This window comes from Typopeltis vanoorti, chromosome 23 (genome assembly GCF_054136105.1).
Source record: "Typopeltis vanoorti isolate ZY-2024b chromosome 23, IOZ_Tvanoo_1.0, whole genome shotgun sequence".
Taxonomy (NCBI): domain Eukaryota; kingdom Metazoa; phylum Arthropoda; class Arachnida; order Uropygi; family Thelyphonidae; genus Typopeltis; species Typopeltis vanoorti.
Genome location: NC_143571.1, coordinates 76,114,252 through 76,123,907, shown reverse-complemented (window position 1 = coordinate 76,123,907; position 9,656 = coordinate 76,114,252). Strand labels below are relative to the sequence as shown.

Genomic DNA, 9,656 nt, shown 5'->3' with positions numbered 1-9,656 from the left:
CTAACGCCAGAGGTGTCCTTGAGTGCTGCATGGAGCGTAAACCTTTAAGAGAACCATGGACTCACACTGTTTTGTGCTCTCTACGTTCAGCGCGCTTACTTGATTGAAAAGTTGCAGTTCTGGCTATATGGACGAAGGTATGGAAAAGTGTGTCTAGACAGCACAATTGCAGGTACACTTCACCGCATGTGATATTCAATTATATAATTTGGTATTTGTACAACAACCACCTGTACACGTCAACTAGATAGGGACAATTATCTAAAATTTATACTCCTCCCAATCTGTCCTTGCACCTCATCACAGTCCACCACCTTCGTCTGTTCCGTTAGCTCATAATAAGACAGCGCTCAGCCTTGAACTTGTTCGACCTTTTTTCTTCACGGCCAGACTGTCTTTGCCCTTACAAAGTATTAAGTTATGATCAAAACCGTTGGTGTTTGTCCTTACATGAACGAATACCATGCGTGCTTTTGTTGGTAAGCGACAGAGAAGAAAGGCAGACGTTAAAAAAAATAATAAAATAAAATACTGTGAAAGAACAAACCAAACCATCAGCGGAAATCAAACAGATATTTAAAATGTTACATTTTCGATGGGTTTTAGATAGCTTCCGTGTATTACAGACACATTTAAATAAATACTAAACAAATATAAATAACTGTAACGAAAATTAATTCAAATAAATGTAAAAAAAAATGTAGCATTACAGCCTGACAAATAAATAACTTTAGAAAATCTAATATGGTAGATAACGTTATACATCAATAGAAACTTGAGCGTAACAAACATAAAATTAATTACGCATGCTCAGCTTCTCAAGTGTGCAGTTTGGATTCCAATTGCTAGCTCATACCTTGTTATGCAAGACTGCATTTGTGTGCTTGGCATGTACATGGATGTGTACTGATTGGTTCTGAGTGTTTCAAGGAAGCCTTCAATAATTTACCGGAACTGCGTTAATATTTATTCGTGGGAAAATTAATTGCTTGCAGTTTTTCCTTTCTTCTTCTTCTTCTTCTCAAAATGGTTTGTCAAGCAGGAAATTATGTATCGGTCGGAAAATGTTTGAATTAGCGGGCACGTTATTAACACTGACAGCTTGACAAAGACGATTCCTTGACTCGTCGAACACAATTTCCCATGTAAGAGACGTATTGAGAAATCTGTTAATCTAAAAATGGAAGACAAAAACACCAATGAATACTTGAAATTATAATCAGCGTCTTTTAAACGAATCACAAACTAGTATCTGATACGTGATATAAAGTAACGTTTATAACGTTGTTCTTGGATTACATGAAACAGATTAAAATCCCAACGAAATTAATTTGAAATGTCTGGAGAAATATCGGTAGAAATGATTTTTATCTGGTACACAGCGCGTGTGTAAAATTATCACAAGGTATTAAATATCGTACATGGAAATATGAAATTATTAATTTCATAATACCGTGTAATTCCTCATCGTGTTTCACAGTCTGATATTAAAGACAAATATCGGTGGATCATAAATTAAGAAATCTAATTACAGCACTACAGAGGGCGCCGCAGTCTAATAAACAGTGATCTGATCTAAGAACAAACGTTTACAACAAGGATGAGTTTCCGCTGTTGTCATTCATGCATCAATATAGCAGTGGTAAATATGATAGCCATTTCCTTTTGTTGTGTATTTAATAATAGATTACCAAGAAAAAAGTTCTCAGTTTACTGACCTAATTAGCAGCAGCATTATTAAGACAATGATAGGGAAATAATATTAGCAAAATAATTTTAAGATAAATAAAAATAATTAAAGAAAATTGAAATAAAAATATTACTATTAATATATCACATATATGCACGTGATAAAACATTTTTTGTTTATTTTATTTTAAGAGTATCCTCCAGTGTCTATATAAAAAAATATGGCCTCTTCTACGTCCGAAAATATATTCTGCGTATTTTTTTTTTCTTTTTCTTCTTTTCTGAACTGTGAAATATGTTTAATTTTTGCGTCAAGGTACTATTTTTATTTTTTAGTATCGTCTGATACTAGTGAACGTCTGCGCCCACTAGTGTCAGAAGTGGACTTTAATCGTCTCAAATCAAATTTGTGTATTTTGTAAATACTACTACTACCACTAATAATAATAATAATAATAATAATAATAATAATAATAATAATAATAATAATAATAATAATAATAATAATAATAATTAAAACGTAGTTATAACACACGTAAACAATATATTTTAATTATGCACATTTCTATCACGAATTCATATTTCTGTATGTGAAAGAAATAACATCGATAACAGATTTTCAACTCTATACAAAAATACTTCCAGTATTTCAATTGCAGCTCTGGGCGATCGAGTAAAAATGCAACGTTTTTTAATCAACAAACTGTAGATTCGAATTCAATTCCGTATTGATTTTTTGAAGGCCATTAGGTTTCAGATGATTTTCAACGCCTGGTAAAATCATCGTTTTACCAGGCGTTGAAAGACGTCACTGTATTTCATTTATGAAATACAGGAACAAAAGTTTTCAATGATTCTACCATTTTAAACTTGGACGAACATTCATGAAAAAAGGACAATCGTCTTAAGAGTTTGTTTTGCGGTGTGCGTTGTGAATTCCATCCAAAAATCCAGAAACCAGCTTTTGGATTTCTAAGTATTGCAACTTCTCAACGATGCGATTCTGGAAAACAGCAGTAAACCTTAACTGTAACAAAAGTTCTAAACACTTCAATCCAGTGTGCGGCAATTTTGGCCCAAAACGGAATTCCACGAGCGAGACGTCCATAATAACAAAACAATAAGCCATGGTGTAGATTTTTTCTTCTTCATTCATCAATAAGATCGTCACAATTAGACTTTTAATGAAAAGACCTGGAATCGAATACTATCGAAGACAAACTTTATAAGGGATTTTAAAGTGAAGGTGATTTATGAATTAGTACCATAAACAAACCTACCAGGAAAACAAGCCTAATTAATAAGTTACTGCATTGGCTTCACAACCTTTATTTTCTTCGGCCGTAATTCCAATCAATTCAACTCGATCCTCATTGCAATTTCATGATCGCATCCATCTCATGATTGATGGCACATCCCATACTTTTTCTTTTTTCTTCCTGTGATTTTAGGGGCCTTATTGTACCCATAACCTTCCAAGCACCCATGGAATTCCTATCCGTTATTCCAGGATAGGGTAGTTAGCCCTATATGTATAGTATAGTATATTTTATATGTAAATAGTGTGTTGACCTGTTTTGAGGGAAGAAACACCCGAGTTTCCAGGCTTGAAACACTTTCATATGAGACCGACTGACTCACTTCAACTGAAAAGCCCTGAGAACGATCCTTTGCATCCCAGCGGAATTCAACTCGGGTCTTTCCGATGGAAGTGCATTGTGAAAACTGACTGAATTACAGAAGATCTATATACTGGTAATTTAAAGTATAAAAGTCACAATCGTTTTCTCACTCTTTTTTTTTTTTTTTGAATGAAACGTTTTCTGAAAGTTTGCTTACAATTCAGTAATTTTAAAGAATTTTCTTTATTTCTTTGAAGGCAGTGTTTTAGGAAAATCAAACTTATTCGCTATTTTCATGTTGTCTTTAGAACTTAGCAAGTCGTCATTAAGTTTACTAATGAAAATAATAATCCTTTGTTCTCAACGTCATGCAACGGCCAGAGGAAAAAATAATATGATCTGGATTGTATTGTGATTCAGCCTGGATTATTGTGACCTTCATTAGAAGCATAAGTGATACATAATTTAATGAAAGATATAGAGGGAGAAGTATGTCTTTCATACTTCTCCCTTTATATAATTGACATGTAGATTAAGTTCCATCAATGAATTTTCAGCAATCAACATACCTCTGAGTTCATAAGCCGTTCACAAATACTTGTTAAACCTTCATTATGTTTAAGGCATCGCAACTGCTGCATTTTCCATACTAGTGATGAGTCTTAGAACTCAAACATGCCACTCTTCTTCAGTCAAACGAGGTTCATTGACTCCAGCCACTTCAAATATCTTATCTTATTCAGGTAACTTATCTTGTCACCTTTTTCTCTCTCTCTCTCTCTCTCTCTCTGCTACTCAATTATTTCAATATGCGTTGTTGGCAAAAGTGTTTCATCAAATTATACTTAATGAATTCAATGTAACTGGCAAGGACACAGTCCCTTCGGTTATAGATTATTGTTAAATTAGAGTGCTTCCCTTAAGTATAATCTGAATAATTATCTGGAATGTGAAGTTCTCTGAAGCCAATGTACCATTTCACTTCATATTCAAATCCATCATAGAAAGAGTTGAATTTTATTCTCATCTTTGAGCGTTGATGAACTCACCACTTGATGTAATAACGCCAACATTTTTGTCCCTGTGTTTCCTTAGGAAAGAAATAAAAAGGCTGTCGTTATTGTTTAGAATCATGCAGACGAAATACTGTATGTTAATTCGATGTTCAAGTATATTCTGGAAGTTTAATTTCATGCGTTCTCCGGCTAGTTTGTCAGTTTTTAGAGAGTAAGAACCCGAGTTTCCAACAGGAAAAATTCTGAGGCCTCGTTATGAGACTCACTAATTTAACCTCGAATATAAAGTCTTGAAAAAATATGTTCGGCATAGCTCTCGTAAATGAATGAGATGGAACCGAAGTCTTTAAGAAGTTCATGCGTTTGTGCTTCTGAATAGCAAAACCAGAAACTGAGAATTGTCCTTGACAAGCCTACTTTGCAGCGATGAACATTCCACAGCAAAAAAACAAACAAACAAACAGCTACATGTCTGCAAGAGAGCTAGGTGGATGTGTATAGCAGATATTATAAATATATTATTCCTCCAGTCCTGAACAAAAGGCATTCATTACTATATACCAACCACAGCGAAGCTTTGCGAAATTGTTTTAGATTTAAATGTAGAGAATTTATTTTTTTCCTATTTACAAAAGTGGCTGGAGTACGTCTTTGTTTAAACAAAATGAAACTACTCTGGCAGTCATTCGTTAATTTCAATTATGCTTGGTTTTCAGCCTTTACTTTTCCATCCTTGGCTGTTAACTGGTGGATGAGTCGAATGGCTATCTGAGTCCGAAGAAGTGTTCAGGAACAGCATCCTATAAAACAAGAATGGTTGATCGCATTTGTAGATCCAGCTTCTTTCCCCACTCTTTCAATAGTGGATTGCAAATACTTTGGAAAACTTCCAGTATTCACAATATTGACTAACTTGGAGTGATCTATTGTTGGTAGTGTGATTCTTATGTCCAAATATTCCTGTCAGTATTATTGGTCTATTAGGTGTCCTCGTAACTCAGTCGATATCGATAATGCCGTTTGGTTGAAAAGACATGGATTTAAATCCTGTCTATGACGCTAAGAGCATTTATAAGGCATTTTCAACTAAAGGTGAGTTAGTCGGTCCCATACGGTAATAAAAGGGATTTTTCTCCACTCAGACTTTTTCTTCCACAAAACAGGCCACGAGAAAACACAAATTTACAGAATATATTCAATAGGCATGAGATGACCCATGTTATCCTAAAAAATTATGGTTAGGAAAGACAAGTACAAGTGGTCAGTCGTGGGCACTCAAGGTCTGGAAGTACCACAGATAATGATGATAAGTCTATTAAGGAAAATCTGTTCTGGGTAATGGAACTTTTTTGTGCATGCATCTTTAGAGATCCAAGTAAGCAAATATTAAACTGCGGTACTTTTGTGAACAAACCGCTTATATGTAAACAGTTTCGTTGAATTTAACTGCAGGATAAGTTTTTTCTGTTGTTCATTTGTGCACTGACCTCGTCTTTGGAAAACTTCCAGGATCGTAATGTCGACTTACTTGGAGTGATCTATTGTCGGTGGCATGATTCCTATGTTCAGATATTATTGGATATATACTCGTCTATATGAATTATCGCAATTATATTCTGCAGTTTTGAAACCGTCAAACATTAATTTTCTTAATAAGTGTGGTTATTCAGGTTTATCTTCTAAATTTGAAGGACTATTCAACTACGGAAACCATGTTGGTTAGAATTACAACAAAGCAACTAAGACTAGAACAAGATGATGCGCAGAGAATGCTTGTTTTCTAGCATAATTAAATTTCAACAGATTGTTCAACATTTTTTCTGTCGTAGTAGGATTTTGTGTGTTTCTTAGCATCTTTATGATATCAATGCTGTTCAAATTAGATGCTCTCTGGAGTAGTATTCCTAATTTTTCTTGGAAATGGAAGTGCGGATGGATCTAATGAAGTGATTAGTTAGATTACATAATGTTCAGGACGTACAACTAACTTGAAACATGTCTCACAGAACAACATTGTACCACAGTTTGTTGTCAAATAAAAGAAAACCAACTTGAAAAGAGTCTAGAAAAATCTGTTCTCTTTGATATGATTTTCTCATCAAGTTCATAGAGCTAACGACCATTAAAGTGCTTCAGGTACGTAGTCGTGAGGCAATGCGTTCCTATATTCAACTTACCGTCAAGTTTGGATAGAATGCTGATCCATTATATCCAAAATAAACAACATCCTGTTAGTATTCTTCTCCTTTTTAAAGAAAAATTTCACCAGTACATGCTATCCATGCAGTTTTCAAAGAGGCCCAACAAAATCAATAAGAAAAGTTTTCGATGTATTAGAGAATCGAATGTAAAATGACTGCAGCAAAGCACACTTCTTATGACTCAACCTAATGATAAAGGCTGGATTGCAATCCCGTTTAAGGTATACGAAGAACCTTTATAATTGTTTTTCAAATGAAGTTGATTAAGCTGAGTTTTTAGCTTAATAAAAAAATCTATGAAATCTATGAAAACTCGGTTTTTCATAGACAGACAAACTGGCCCAGACAATGCACGCAATTAAGAAACTCGAAATCTTTGTAACAGGAATAAGAGGGCCCTATCTTAATATTAATTAGGTTTCTAGAAAGCCATGTTAGTGAGCAAATCCAACATAAAATGCTGAGAGAAATCGAAATGATATATATATAAAAGATGCCTCAGTCGCAAAGGAGAATTTTGTAGCTTTTTTTTCCCTTGAGAGGGAGAAAACGAGTCAAGAAGGATGTCATGAGAACTGATATTGCTGCTGTTGACAATATTCTTTTAATATTTTACCTGATCCCCATGTTATGGTTTCCTGTAATTGATACACACGTCTATAGGTAAATTAAGTTTCATATGTAATATATCCGAGCTTGTACCTCTTACTTGGCGTTCAGTTTCGATTCTTTTTAAAGCTTCTTGCACATTTTTCTCTTTACGTGGGTTCATATTTTAATTCTGAGAACTAGTTGTTTTTTATTTCCCAGTTCAAACTCACTGCATCTTGAATACATCGTTATACATAATAATGAAAAACACATCAATAAAACTTGTTTTATATACAAACCTATTTTATCCTTATCCAGAGAAAAGTCGGATCGGCATTAAGAATTAACATAATAACTCTTCTTTTCTACAAGTTTCCACAAAACATTTCCATAGGTCGGACTCATCTGCTACTGTTTGAAGTTTCTTATAGGAATCCGATTATCATTTTTCTCTGAGTTTCCTTATCTGAATTAGTATATAACTGATCTGAATAGCACCATCTTCGCCATGAAGGTTGACTGCACAAGCTCTCCAAGAAGTAGCTGTGATCGAAAGTTATATCAATTGCATGTACTTACCAATAGAGTTTTGCCTATTTGTGTGAGAGAGAGACTTTGGTTACTGTAAGGGGAAAAAACTGCCGCCTCTGTCCAGGAATGGTTAATTTGGTTTTGATTTTTGCTCTTGTCTAGAAGGAATTCAAATGCAGTTTTTATCGAGTAAAAAATCGTACAGAAAAAGAAGGAATTGTGCATATGCCTAACATCCGTATAACGATTTTCGTGATATTTTATTTATTATTATTTTAATAATTTATGAATTATGTATTTAATGATTTGTTAACTTGATTTATAACTTTTAAATATTTAGATGTGTGTTCTTGTTCCCCTGACTCCGAAAGTGTTAGGGAAGGGTCTGCTTTGGGGAAAACAGGAATTGTGAATGCACTACTTTCTATGCCTAATTCTTTTACTGTTAATATTGTTAATGTTAACAAGATGGATTACAATAAGGAATTAACTTACCATGTAATTTTGTAATCAATTCTTAGGTCCTTATTAATAAAAAGTGGTCCATGAGGTACCAATGCAAAAAATAAGTAAATAAATAAGATTCGATTTTCAGTCATTATTAATTTTGTTTCATAAGAATTAAATGTATGCAAAACAGTGAGATCTTTATGCTATGTTGAGAGCAGGATTCTCGACGAAACTATCTGTTGTTCATAGTGACATTTACTATCAACAAAATGCTTCCTTTGAAAGAATTTAAATATTTTAATTAACAAATAAACACACATCAAAAGAATCATACAAAACTGACACTCATGTGACTGTATGCGTCATCTTGCAGTTCAGCTCTTGATAAATTTTACCTCATAAATAAGCTCATAGATGGCGCTCTATTCATTAGTATTCATATTTTCGTTTGTGTTTGGAATGCTTGGGGAAAAAATTGTCTTGGTAATTACGTATGGTGGCATTTAATTGTCCCATAAAAGCGAACTATTTTACCAAAACATGAACGGAGATTGAAATACACATGCAGGACAAAAAATATAAAAAAAATGATAATAATAAATAATATAAGTAACCCTTAAAGCAATAAAAGGGCAAAGTGGTTATGTAATGCAGTGTGCTGAACATAGCGCTTATTTCCTGCTTTATAATTTCGTAACACTTAAACTGAAATGGTTTGAAAAGCTGAAATTGAAGCGGAAGTGAGAAACATGACGTATTTTGTCGCATGACTGACGGGCTGAGCACACATCATCTTATGTCGCGTTAAGTCTTCTAGATTAATTTTAGAGATACAAAGCAGCTAGATTGCTTTTTCTTTCCTTCTTTTTTTCCCACTTTCCATTGGCTCATTGAAAGGAGTAAATTGAGTCGAGTTCTCCTGCCACTATGACGTAGAAAAATGAAAGTTTTTTTTTCATGAATTAAATCCTTCCATTACGGTCTGAAAAACGGATAACTCAGCTTCAACAGACACAGAAGTTCTTTGTGTTTTTTGATGAGATTTGAAGCCATATCTTTTCACTCCTAATTAAATTACACGACAAGCAAAATTAAAAGCTGCATATTTTACATATACGATTTTTTTCATATATGACTTGACTCTGCATCTATTAATACACACTAATATACACACGTGAATAGATAGATTTCATTTCCGGTGGCGGTAAACCACTTGACTCAACGAGTATTCTTATATCTTCATAAATATACGAATACAGATTTTTGTTGAGCATTTTCCGTTTACCAGTTTTAATGAAGACTAATCTGAATAGCTGTAGTGATCAGATTCTGCTAAAGTTAAAGATAACTGTTTACTTTCCCTTATATAAAATTTGTGAATGATGGTATCGCACTCCCATATTCTTGATTAGAAACACTTAAGAAGCTGTGAGATATTATTCGTTCGAGAATCGAAAAACAAACAGGTGTAGTTGAATTTTACCATTTACGAAAGCAATGGTCTATGGTGTTAATTTTAAGATGATTACAAAATTTTCATAACCTTTAATAGAATC

The 9,656-nt window shown here is 33.7% G+C and overlaps 1 protein-coding gene across 1 annotated transcript in view; it reads right to left on the bottom strand.

Moving 5' to 3' along the window:
• Positions 1 to 1,052: 1,052 nt before the first annotated feature.
• The window catches only part of LOC150094004 (uncharacterized), a 273,886-nt gene continuing 265,282 nt past the window's right edge, over positions 1,053 to 9,656 (bottom strand). Inside the window, exon 8 of the mRNA XM_090413118.1 lies at positions 1,053 to 1,174. The gene's annotated coding sequence lies outside the window, so the exon portion shown is untranslated. The remainder of the gene's footprint in view (positions 1,175 to 9,656) is intronic.